The following is a 13,254-nucleotide window of genomic DNA, read 5'->3' on the forward strand; positions in this document are numbered from 1 at the left end:
TTTCTAACATCCATCGTAAAAGCATAAACATACAGTCCAAATAATGTGTGTTAAGAAGAGTTAGGAAACAAGTAGAGAACAGAGACCACAAAGATTTTTAACTTTGGTAACAGAAAACATTTGTTTTTTAAATTGGAGTATAGTTGGCTTACAATGTTGTGTTAGTTTCAGGTGTACAGCAAAGTGAATCAGTCATACATATACATATATCCATTCTTTTTCCCCATATAGGTTATTACAAACTACCGAATAGATTTTCCTGTGCTCTACAGGAGGTTCTTGTTAATCATCTGTTTTATGCAGTCGTATGTGTATGTTATTGTCACCCTCCCAATTTCCCCCCCCCCCCCCCAAAGGTTTCCCCTTTAGTAACCATAAGATTGGTTTGGAAATCTGTGTGTATGTTTGTTTTTTTAAATCAGTTCTTTTGTATCATTTTTATTAGATTTCACGTGGAAGTGATAGCTTATGATTTTTTTTTTTCTTTCTCTGTCTAACTTCACTCAGTATGATAATCTCTAGGTCCATACATGTTGCTGCAAATGGCATTATTTCATTCTTTTTTAAATGGCTGAATAATATTCCATTGTATGGATGTAGCACATCATCTTTATCCATTCCTCTGTTAATGGACATTTTGGTTGTTTCCATGTCTTTCCAGTTGTAAGTAGTGCAATGAACATTGTGGTACATGTATTTTTTCAAATTATAATTTTCTCCAGACAGATGCCCAAGAATGGGATTGCTGGATCATATGGTAGTTCTATTTTTAGTTTTCCGAGGAACCTCTATGCTGTTTTCTTTTTTTTGTTTTTTTGTCTTTTTGCTATTTCTTTGGACCGCTCCCGCAGCATATGGAGGTTCCCAGGCTAGGGGTCGAATCGGAGCTGTAGCCGCCAGCCTACGCCAGAGCCACAGCAACGCGGGATCCGAGCCATGTCTGCAACCTACACCACAGCTCACGGCAACGCTGGATCATTAACCTACTGAGCAAGGGCAGGGACCGAACCTACAACCTCATGGTTCCTAGTCAGATTCGTTAACCACTGCGCCACGATGGGAACTCCTATTCTGTTTTCCATAGTGGTTGTACCAGTGTACATTCCTACCACCAGTGTAAGAGGGTTCCCTTTTCTCCATACCTTCTCCAGCATCAGCATCTATTGTTTTTGGACTTTTCGATGATGGCCATTCTGACTGGTGTGAGGTGATAACTCATGGTAGTTTTGACTTGCATTTCTCTAATAATTGGTGATATTGAGCATGTTTTCATGTGTATGAAACATTCTTTGATAATATTCCTTCAGAAGACCAACATAATATTTTGTTTTGTCCCTTATGAGTATTCTCAATGAATTTTGTTCTTGTGGTTATAATGATATTAAATTTATGATTTCGAATTTTTCCTTTGAGAACATAAGGTTGCTGGGCAGGCTCAATTAGTTTTGATCCTCCCTACAGTTTTGGTTTTTATCACACATCAGTCTTGGCTTTCTGGGGACTGAATCTTTTTATTCCTCAGCACTCTGAGTCAAGCTCTGCTCCCAGCCTGTACCGCAATTGCTGAATGAATGGGTTCGGCAACTTCTGAAGTTCCTTCTTGAAATTGCTTTGTATTTTATGATGCCTATTCAATGATTTTCCAGGTACTTTCAAGAGTTGTTCATTTGTTTTCTCTCTTTCCTGGTTCTTTACCCTTTCTCATTTCTACTTGCTCAGTAGGTATTTTTGCATGTTAGATGTCCCCTCCCCACACACGATTGAGATGTGTTTCCGGGCTGTCTTAGGCAACAATTTCTGGATGTTCATGTTCATGAAAATAGGGGTCAAGAAATTATGAAGGCCAAAGGTGTTCAGTGTGACAATGGGATGAGTGAAAATAAATCACCCGGTTTGGGGATTGGTTGCTTTAAGATACCTTTAAGGATATACTAATTCTCTGCTTTTAGAAATTCTCTACTTTTATTTATTTTTTTAAATTGAAATACAATTGATTTACAGTGCTGTGTTAGTTTCAGACGCATGGAACAGTGATTCATTTATATACACACATTTATTCTTTTTCAGATTCTTTCCCCTTACAGATTATTATCAATATTGAGTATAGTTTCCTGTGATATACAGTAGGTCCTTATTGATTAGCTATTTTATATGAAATTCTCTACTTTCAGAAATGATTCACAGGCATTCTTGCTGTGGTGCAACGGGATCAGTGGCACCTCTGCAGCACCAGAATTCAGGTTCGATCCCTGGCCTGGCACAGTGGGATAAAGGATCCAGCATTGCCATAGGTCACAGCTGTGGCTCAGATCTGATCCCAGGCCTGGGAACTCCATATACCATAGGGCAGCCAAAAAAGAAAAAATTAATAAAAATCATTGATTCACAAGTCTTGACAAGGCTTGAGTACCAGGGTGGAGGACCTGCTGTAGACTCAGGGCATTTCATTTGGTCCTACCCTATTTCATTCACTCACGCTCAGCATGACATGATTCTCTAGTGAATCTACAAAGTTGAAAACTTGTCCAACCAATGGCTTGCAGAGGTTTGGAGCAGGCAGAATGTCCTAGGAGACGTGATGTATGTCTTTCCGCAACTCAGGTTCATTTCAACTTTGTGATGAGTTCACCATCATATGAACTGCATTGCTTCAAGAGGAAGCAAAGAAAAGGAAACCACATCAGGGGCACCTGAAGCACACATTTCTCACTGCCTATCTCCCGGGCACATCTCCTTCACCTGCTCTTCCACCGGTGAGGCTCTCCCCCTGCCTGTGCTGACCTCTTGCTCACAGCTTCATTGGAGCCCACAGAGTGCAGCCACAGTTCTCCCTGACTGATATCATTCCAGAAGAAGCAACCAACCTGAGCCCCCTTTAGCTGCAGACACAAGCCTATTTCCTTTGCCAGGAAACTCTCAAAATCCTTTTCCACCTTCTAGACGAGCAACTGTAAAGTTGGATCAGAATCTGTCTAGGCCTTTCCATGCTCCACTGGGCAAAGTGTCTGTTCTGCCTAAGATGGAAACATGAGGGTCCCTTGCCTCAGAAATCAGGAACGATCATGTCTACCACTTTTCCTCCATTTCCATGTGGATTCTCAAGACCACCCCTGTGCCTGATTCCTCACTGTCCACTCCAGGCCCTTACCACTCTGACTCCCTTGCTCACATGGGTTCCCAACCAAGGCACAGGCAGAGCTGACACCTTGGAAGGCTCTGCCCCAGCCTGAAACTCAACCTCCACACCTTGATGTTAAGATTCTTGTTGACAGCATCATTTCCATTGTTGGGTTGGAAGCCATCTTCCCACTTCAAGTCAGCCCACCTTTGTATCTGGGAGTTCTCAATAACCCAAAGGGAATCCCGGCTTACTGACACTAAAGAAAACCAGCTAGCCCCATTTCCCCACCATCCACTTGACACCCCAATTAGCCAATGAGACACCTTGGGCAATTTTAAGCCATCCTTGCCTCAGGTTTCCCTCTGTTTCGAGCTAAAGATGTGTAACAGTTAAGAAAGAAGACAAATCTTGCTGAAAGCTTTGTGCAACCATTCTTACTATTTTATAGCCCATCTGGGTAAATACAGTTTACAAATGCCTCATCAAGGAGTTCAGCTGAAAGTGGTATTCCAGGCCTGTTATGTAATTGGAAACACACACACCAACTAGCGGTATTCAGCTAAGAATTCAATGCCAGCTCATTTTTCTTTAAAAGAATGTCAAATCAAGGAACAATTCTCTGTCACAAAGCAGGATGAGATGTCAGGTGGAGACAAATGAGGATTACAGAGCTACTTATTTTGCACAACCACTGAGAAACAAACCAAAAAGGATTCTGCAGTGTTTGACAGGCGCAGAGCATTCTTTTAAGAACTCCAAGTGTCCAAGTTGCAAGACCCTCAAGAAATTCTCCTCACCTCTCAGATGGGGCAATTTATCTCTTTTCTCAGCTCGAGTATTTGTGAGATGTTTCTCAGAAAGAAACAACTCAATATGCAAATCTTTAAGGCTTTGTAAAGGGAGGAAGTCTATTTGAGGCAACTCTGGCTTGAGGAAGCTGAAGGACTTGAAAATGCATTTCTCACATAGGTTTTGTGAACTAACCAAAGCCTTTAGAATGAACATGGTCACTTCAATTTTTTTTTTTTTTCTACTAGAGGTTATCTGCAAAGACCACAGGAAATGTTTAAGCTAATTTAAAGGCTATTTCTCAAGAGTTATTAGCATACATACAGTAATTTAGTGACTTGGTTCCTAACAATTAAAGGCCTGACTCCTCCCACCTCCAACACTGTTCTTCACACAGTTACGTGAATTGGCCAAAAAGCAATACTAATACTGGCTAATATATGTAGGAAGGGCTTTCTAAAATGTTCACTCTTTTATCATGCTGAGAATCAACTCAAAGAAATGTACAGCTTGGATTAGTAGATGGACAGAGGGGGCAGACAGATGGATGGATAAGCAGGTGGAATCCAGGTGGTGGGAAAATGAGTGTTCCCTATAAAAGTCTTTCCACTTGCTATCATGTTTGAAATTTTTAATAATATTCGAAAAAAAAAATCCACTGCTCTTTTCGAGAACATCTAGATGTCTAATATGACCTATGCTGCAGCTTGTAGCAATACCAGATCCTTAACCCATTGAGTGAGGCCTGGGATTGAACCCACATCCTAACAGAGACAATGTTGGGTCCTTAATCTGCTGAACCACAATGGGTACTGCTTTTTAAACATTTTATTGGAGTATAGTTGATTTATAATGTTGTGTTAGTTTCAGGTATACAGCAAAGTGAATCATTTATATATATATATATATATATATATATACATATATATATATATATACATATATATATACACATTTATCCATTCTTTTTCAGATTCTTTTCCTAAATAGGTTATGACAGAATATTAAAGAGTTCCCTGTGCTATACAGTAGGTCCTTATTGGTTATCTATTTTTATTTATGATAGTGTGTATATGTCAATCCCAAACTCCTTATTTATTCCTCCCCACCATGTTTCCCCTTTGGTAACCATAAGTTTGATTTTGAAATCTGTGTGTCTGTTTCTGTTTTGTAAATAAGTTCATTTGAGTCATTTTAGGAATTAGATTCCACATATAAGTGATATCATACGGTATTTGTCTCTGTCTGTCTGCCTTAACTTCACTTAGTATGATAATCTCTAGGTCTGTCCATGTTGCTGCAAATGGCATTATTTCATTCTTTTTTATGACTGAGTAGTATTCCATTGTATATATGTACCACATCTTCTTTATTCATTCCTCTGCTGATAGACATTTAGTGCATCATGTCTTGGCTATTATAAATAGTGCTGCTATGAACATTGGGGTGCATGTATCTTTTAGAATTATAGTTGTCTCACAAAACAACTTTTTATTGAAGTACAGTTTATTTACAGTGTTGTGTTTCAGGTGTACAGCCAAATGATTCAGTTATACATATATATATACACACATATATATAACTGAATCAGTATATATGTGTATCTCTCTCTCTATATCTGTTAATCCCAAACTCCTAATTTACCCCTCCACCACCCCTTGGCAAAAGTTTTTACTCTAATGCAGCAACACAGTTTAGGCTCTGGCTGTTTAAGGATAAATGCACGCCTTCATCTCCTTCAGAAAGCCTCTTCTCTCTGGCTACCCTCCCCCTTTGGTGCCCTTCTTTTGTGTGCTTCTCTGGGCAAACTCCTTCAGGGCCCTTCTCAATGGGGTTTTCAGGAGTCTCTCCAGTTGGAAGACTGTAATTCCCTGGAGGGCAAAATAGTCTTGGTCAGCTTTGCTTCTCCCACACTCACCACACGGCTGGCCCATTTGGGGCCATCAGCAAAGGATGCCTTTGTCTCTAGGTGGATGACTGCTGTGTATACACGTAGGAACACAGGCTCAGTCCTTCTCATCAAACAGCAGAGTTAACCTGCCCAGTCTGGAGCAGAGATTTCCCACACTGGTGTCCCCTGGAATCGGTGGGGGAACTCCAAAGGACACTACTTCCTCTGTCCTACCTCCCGAGTTTCTGATTAACTGTGCTGGCATGTTGCCTGGGCCTCCAGACATTAAAATCTTCCCAGGAACAGAAATATGCAACACCAAGAACCCCTGGGTTGGGGCTTTCAGGGCTACCAGATACTTTCACTTTCACTTACTCTCTTTTGTCTGATTCTCAGGCTGAACCATCAGGTCATCAGAGCAGAAGTCGATCATCTAAGTCAGTGTTTCTTGATTGGGGATGATTTTGTCCTCCAGGGCACAGTTTGCCGCATCTGGAGACTTTTTTTGGTTGTCACATCTGGGGGAGAGGGGGCATCTAGTGAGTGGGGACCCGGGATGCTGCTAAATATCCTACAGTGGACAGGACAGTTTCCCTCAAAGAATGACCTGGCTCAGATATCACTAGGGCTGAGATGGACACACCCTAATCTATGGTAACCATGCATTCAGTGGGAGCATCTTAGTCAAACTAATTTCTTTGCTTTTATTCCTCCGCGCTTGCTGTGCATGCCCCTGTCCCAGATAAGACACAACTGTGTGGCTGTTTGTTCCAAAGTACGTCTGAGTCAACTGTTGATTTTACAGGTTGTATTGTCTCCAACGAATGAGGGAGCTGACATGCAGTGAGTGTTGCCTTTGTGCCAAGCCCTTCCTCACAGGGCCATCTGCTTTCCTGGGAGACAGAGATTCTAATTGCAAAAACCCAACTCCTTCCACACCTCATGTGTTTAACAAAGGGCGTGAGCTCCAAGTTTTAAAGACAACAAGTTGCCTCAGATCCCAAATAGGTCTGTGTTGTCTTATTATAAAATGAATAATCTCCTGTGTTTCAAAAACCCCTTTGTTTGAGAAAGTCAGGACTAAAATATTCTTCATCTTCTTGGTTCTCATGGAATGGAATTGAGGTGCCATATAAACATAATTATTAGCAAGGAACACTGGTACCCCTTCCTTGTAATCCTACCCTCCTCCATCCCACCAGGAATCAAAAAAAAAAAAAAAAAAAGCCCTTTAAGACAGAGTATAAAATCAGTTTTGCATTATCAGAGCCACCTCTTGTGTTGATTAATTTGGGCAATGGAGGTGACTGTGCTAATGGCAGCTTCTGAATAATCTAATGAGAGGTCTATTAATACAGTGTTAAATGTCACATTTAAAATAGAAGGTACCATCCTTATCGCTGTATTGCCGGACCTAACATAATTCCTGGCATAAGGTTTATGCTTAATAAGGTTGGCTGGATGAAACAATGAAGCAATTGAATGAATCAGAATAAGATGCAACAAATTCAGGTGATGTATAGAATGGGAAATGTAGAGTTCTTGTTTGAAATTGACGCCTTCTCTAGTGGTTGTTGAAAGAGGTGATAGCTGGCTTTATTTTATTATTAAAGTATGAATAAAGCATATCAGCATTTATTTTCTCGGGGAACCCTTAGCACTGTTGGAAGGAATGTAAGCTGGTACAGCCATTATGGAAGCAGTATAGAGATTCCTCCATAAATTAAACATAGAGCTAATATATGGTCCAGCAACCGCACTTCAGGCTGGAGAGCCAAAGGAAGTAAAATTAGGCTCTAGAAGAGATATCTGCACCCCCATGTTCATTGCAGCCCTATTCACAGTAGCTAAGAAATGGAAACAACCTAAATGTCCATTGGTAGATGAGTGGATAAAGTAGATGTGAGATATATATGAATATATATATAGAGAGATGAATATTGTTCATCCTTTGAAAAGAAGGAAATCCTGCCATTTGCAAGGATGAAACTAGAGAACATAATATTAAGTGAGCTAATCCAGACACAAAAAGATAAATACTGCATGATTTCACTTATATATGGAATCTAAAAAAGTTGGACTTATAGAAGCAGAAACTAGAGTGGTAGTTGCCAGGGGCTGGGTGTTAGGACAAACGATGAGGGTACAGAGGGTCAAAGGGTACAAAGTTTCAGTTATATAGGACGATAAGTTCAGAGGACCTAATGTACAGCATGGTGGCCATAGTTAATCATACTGTATTGTATACTTAAAATTTACTGAGTAGAGCTTAAGTGTTTTCAGTGCCACAAAGACAAACACACACACAGTGGTAACTATGTGAGGTGATGGAAATCTTCATTAGCTTGATGTGGAAATCATTTCACAATGTATATGTATATCAAAACATGTTGTCTACCTTAATATATACCATTTTTATTTATCAGTTATAAGGCTGGAAAAAAGAGAAGTAACTTACAGCATATCAGAATGCTGATTGACTTCTATCATTAATCAGTTATTTTAAAATACAAAAAATGATTTTCTCATTCTCATATCAGTATCTGAATGTCAGCAGATATGTTATATGAATGAATGTAATCCCAATAGGCACATCAACATTTCTTTTCCTGACATTCATTACATTTTTCTTTAAAAGAAGGATAAGTAATTTCAAATAGGAAATATCTAACATGATTAGTTTTTTAAAAAAAACACAAAACTTTTGTGTTTTTATCAGCATCTGACAAACACGCCCAGGAGTGACTTTCCCATTAGGCACAGAGCTGAGGGCCCACAAAATTATTTCAGTTTCTTCTAAAAATCAGAAGGAAAAAAATTAATAAAACCCAGCCTGGATTGTCCTTGCCTTCTACCAACATAATTATAAAATATAATTTTTAATATATATATATTTTTTTTTGGTGAGGAGGGTCCTCACCTCGCTACATTCCAAGGTATTATTTTCAAATAAAGAGTTTTTCTCACTAGCTTCTGATTTCAGTCTTTCAAACAGTTTCATCTGATTATCTGAATGGCTGACTGGGTCCTTCAGTGGAGGGTTATTGGCCAGTGAGGACATTTACATCCATGAGATGACAAGGGACTGACTCAGGGAGTGGCATAAGGGAGAGAAAATATCTGAAGTGGGAGTATACCAGCTTGCAGGTCAAAGGTGAGGGGTCAAGGATGACTCCATGATTCTCAGTTCAGTGATAGGGTAGATGAAGGCGCAGTTATCCAAGAGCTCTCAAGGCAATACCAGGAGAGAGGGAGATGGTTGATGGATGTCAGGGAGAACGAGTCTGGAAATGGCTAAGGCTGACCCTGGCAGAGATGGAGGAAAAGGAAGCAGCACTACAGACCATGATGCAGCAGCCAGAGGTGGAAGGACAAGCCAGGGAGCTGGGTCCAGAGTTCCAGAGAGGATGGAGTTCTAAGATTTATGGAGAGGTCAATCAACTCAGAGACCTTAGAGAGCTCAAGGAAGTTGAGGCTTGCATGGCCACCCGCAGCTTTGACCATCCAGAGTTCTTTGCTTGGTAGTTTCTGAAGGGCTATGTAGGGAGTAGTCAGTCTGCAGTGGACAGAAGATAGGGAGGCAGAGAGGGAAAGAGAATTCCTCCCTCCAGGGCCAAGACGGTTTAGAAAAGAAGTCCGTGCCAGGAAGAAAGAGAGCATGCTGGCTTTTTAACTTTTGTCTCTCAAAAGTATGCTTTAACAGTCAGAGAGAATGAAGTAGACCTCTCTAGATCAGGGGTCAGCAAGCTATGGCTCATAGGCCAAATCCAGCCTACTGCCACTTATATTTGTAAATAAAGTTTTATTGGAACACGGCCATGCCCATTTGTTTATGTATTGTCTGTAGCTCCTTTTGTGATACAAGGGCAAAGTGGAGTGCTTATGACAGAGGCCTTCTGGCCAGCAAAACTGAAAATGCTTACTATCAGGCTCTTTACAGAAAGCTTGTTACCCCTGTTCTAGGTCAACTTCCTTGATGTAAAGATGAAGAAACAGACATTCCATTATATTTCCATGCCCATTTGCTCTCTTGTGCTGACAAAGCAGAAATGCTTCCTGGAATGATTGATTATCTAGTACTGCCCTCATCACCTACTGAATTTCCACTCTCCTCAAGGTGGCTATTCCTCCCCATTCTAGCTACAAAGGGAAACTAAAGCCAAAGGCATGTCTTGCCTCTGTATGGGCCTAATTTCAGGAATGTGTCTTGGGCACATTGATGAGCAGAAATGACAGCTTCTTAGCTGCTTTCTGAAAACGTGGAAATTTAAGTGGAAAGGAAATACTTTTGTATCTGCCTCTGTCCTTTAGTGTGAATCAGAGTTAATAGCTCACAGTCAGTTTGGTGGTTCACAAGAAAGGGCGAGGCTGCCAGAAAATCAAAATCACACAGTTTCCTGTTTTTGAAGATGATTTCAACAATGTCACTGAGAGTTTCAAAGACAAAAATGGCAGTTTGCCAGAACCAGACCAGCTCCAAAGGCTTTTGTTTGCATTATTGTTTGATGCCGAGGGGTCAGTGCACCCTCGTCATTGTGTTCCTCTCTCTGCTCCCCACCCCTGCTATTTTTCTGTCATGCTATTAAGATTCCTGCTGAAAATTAAATTAAACTTCCCAATTTCCTCTTTGTTGCTCCAAGCATCCAATTATAGAGAAATTAGAAATGATTTGCAACACTAGAGTATTTTTTGAGCTTGCAATTGGCTATACACAAAGATGGTGAAACAATAGTTCTGAAAAAGTAAAGATGCTTGCACTGATTTTTCAATTAATATTTACATATATTGGCATGAAAATTCCTCCCATTCACCCCATTTGAACATGAAAAGTTGCCTCTTTCTGGTGCTGTAATGGACAATCTTCTTGTCTGCTCAACCCCACACAATCCCCATCCTATTTGAAAATTATGGCACTGGATCCATGCAGGCCCTATAATATAGGTGCCAAAGCCATGCTCCCAGACTACCTTGCATGTCATTGTCACTTTGACTCATGGCTTCAACTTTGACATTATTGAAAAGTCTTCCAAGTCATGTCCAAGAGGGACAGTTTTTTTCTGGGGTGGGCCTGCTATGCTAACTCAGAGGGGCATGGTAGGTGTTGATTACGTCTTTTGATACAGAACCTATACAGGGCACCCATGGAAGATTGTAAGACTTTCTAACTAGAGAGCCTCCCATGATTACTTTATGTGAATTCAAACTGAAGAAGAAACTATGAATTTGTCCCAATATCCTGGGCTTTGGTTTCAGATCCATGGGACCATCATAAATTTGAATGATTTGACCTCTGGCCACCACAACTCAAATAAAGCAGACTCTTGAAGAAGGTGAGAGTTTCTGGAGTCTCTTTGGGAAGTAGGAGCTTTAGGTCTGGATCCAGTGTCTTCAAGCTTTCCCTTAGGAACCATTTTTAATATGGTGACCACATTGTCTGAATTTAGATGCGGGAGACATGAACAAATATCCATAGAGTACTTGAAATGCTATTGCTTCCAAATCAAGATGACTTTTTTCAGGCTACATGGGGTTTTTATAATTTGTCATTCTAGAATGTCCTGTGAGAGAAGTGTTTTCTTGGACCTGGTCATCCCTGTGTAGGCTGACTATCAAGATCCATGGACCTCAAAGACAAGATTCAGAACCTGTAATGTCATACAGGTGGCCTCAAGGGGAAGACAGAGCACTCTAGTGATCTTGATTTAAGGTAAAGGCGTGCACTTCCGTATTGCAATGAGGTGAACGTCTCTTTCAAAAGTCCTTGAGCTGAAATGGAATGACTGCCATAGTTATGGTGATCACACCCCTTGTTCCTTGCTAAATATCCATCAACCAGCATATGAGTAATCATTTATAGTCCCCAGTGACCTTTTAGTTAAGAAAACTTTTCCATATTTACCTAAGGCCATTCCAGAAATGTTTTTTTCTTAAAGGTGTTTTATTCATAGATGTTTGCCATCCTCTGCATAATTTAAAATAATTATTAGTCATTTCAACTTAATCGGTGTTTAGTATTGAACTGTCCCTGAAACACCAGTGTTTTCCGTTCAAATTTCAGGTGAATCAGAATTCATGAACACACTTGAACTTTGAACCTATATGAGTTGATCAATGCAAAAGGAACTGAGAAACAGAGATAATCTTTGGCCATTAGTATTCACCATAGCAATTGCTGGGATAATCTTAAAGCATCATAAAAACCAAGAGTTTATAACTTAGTCCCATAAAATCAGGATTATAATTTGTAATCAGTATTCCTCTAATCAGCATAATCCATTCATCACATAAATTATGAGTGATAATTACTAATTTGGAAGAGTTTCCTGAAGAGTCCACAGCCTGAAATCATAATTTTCTATTTAGTACAACCATGGCATTTTGGATCTTTTTATTTTAATTCTAAAAATGAAATGGACTTAGGATAAAAAATGACAGTTCACTCTTTCTTAGTCCCATTCCTCAGAGGGATATTAACACCACCTTGTATACACCTTCAGATTATTTTTTTTTAACTCTACTTATATGTAATCAGTGTGATTGATTGAAATCAGTAACTTTGTGAATGGAAGCATACCAACTGTTACTTGTTTCAAATAAATAGGATCATATTACATATCTGCACTTACCTTTTATTTAACCTAATGATGAACTGTGGGTATGCTCATGTATAATAACATGTATATTTGCTTTATTTCATGGTTGCATAGTATTCCATTTCACGGGGTAGCATTTTCTTTAACCACTTCCCCTCTGATGGCTATTATGTTGATTCTAGCTGTTTTTCCCTTTTCTCATAGAAACATGGTATTTTTGCATCACTGTTCACTTGTGCAAATTCCTAGAGATTAAAAAAAAAAAAAAAACTGGATCAACTGGAGTGTCTTTTAAAATCTGGTGATCTCTTGCATGCTTCATGTTGGCGTGAAAGCCAAAGCTAATATTTAGGAAGGGAAGGTACCTGTGCCAGCAGAGGTGTCATGGGGACAGTTCAGAATAGAGCCTTTGCTCTTTTACAGTGTGTGAGCTGATTCACAGACATTTTGTGTTTATAGCACTCAGCGACAACCTGCATGCAATGTTTCTACTGGATTTTATCCCCATCCTTGATTATGGGACGCTCTTCACAGACACACTTAACTTTGATTGTGAAGATGGGGCTTGATGATTTCAGAAACATAGTTAAGATAAGCTAAATGCTGAAGATTGCTATTTTGAAAACCACTGTGAATTTGCTTATTTGGCATGTAGATGGAGAATAATAAGTCTTGTTACTAGTATCACAAATATTCAGGCAAACTTTTACCCTATATTACTGATTACTCCTCAGGACTCAGGTCATTCTAAATGTCCATTGGGTGGTCTTTCTTCAGTGGCACAGGCCATCAGAAGTGTTTATAAAATATTGAATACAGCTCTGGATAATTCAAGCAAAAAGGGAATTGATTAGAAGGAC

General features: G+C 39.8%; 1 long non-coding RNA gene across 1 annotated transcript in view; it reads left to right on the forward strand.

Moving 5' to 3' along the window:
* The window catches only part of LOC106506896 (uncharacterized), a 62,492-nt gene extending 49,823 nt beyond the window's left edge, over positions 1 to 12,669 (forward strand). Inside the window, exon 3 of the long non-coding RNA XR_001302544.3 lies at positions 11,354 to 12,669. This is a non-coding gene — a long non-coding RNA (uncharacterized LOC106506896). The remainder of the gene's footprint in view (positions 1 to 11,353) is intronic.
* The last annotated feature ends 585 nt before the right edge of the window (positions 12,670 to 13,254 follow it).

The sequence above is a fragment of the Sus scrofa genome, chromosome X (genome assembly GCF_054392235.1).
Source record: "Sus scrofa isolate SSC_HxYL_T2T_F1_AM1 chromosome X, Sscrofa_HxYL_maternal_Yorkshire_Landrace_v2.0, whole genome shotgun sequence".
NCBI lineage: Eukaryota > Metazoa > Chordata > Mammalia > Artiodactyla > Suidae > Sus > Sus scrofa.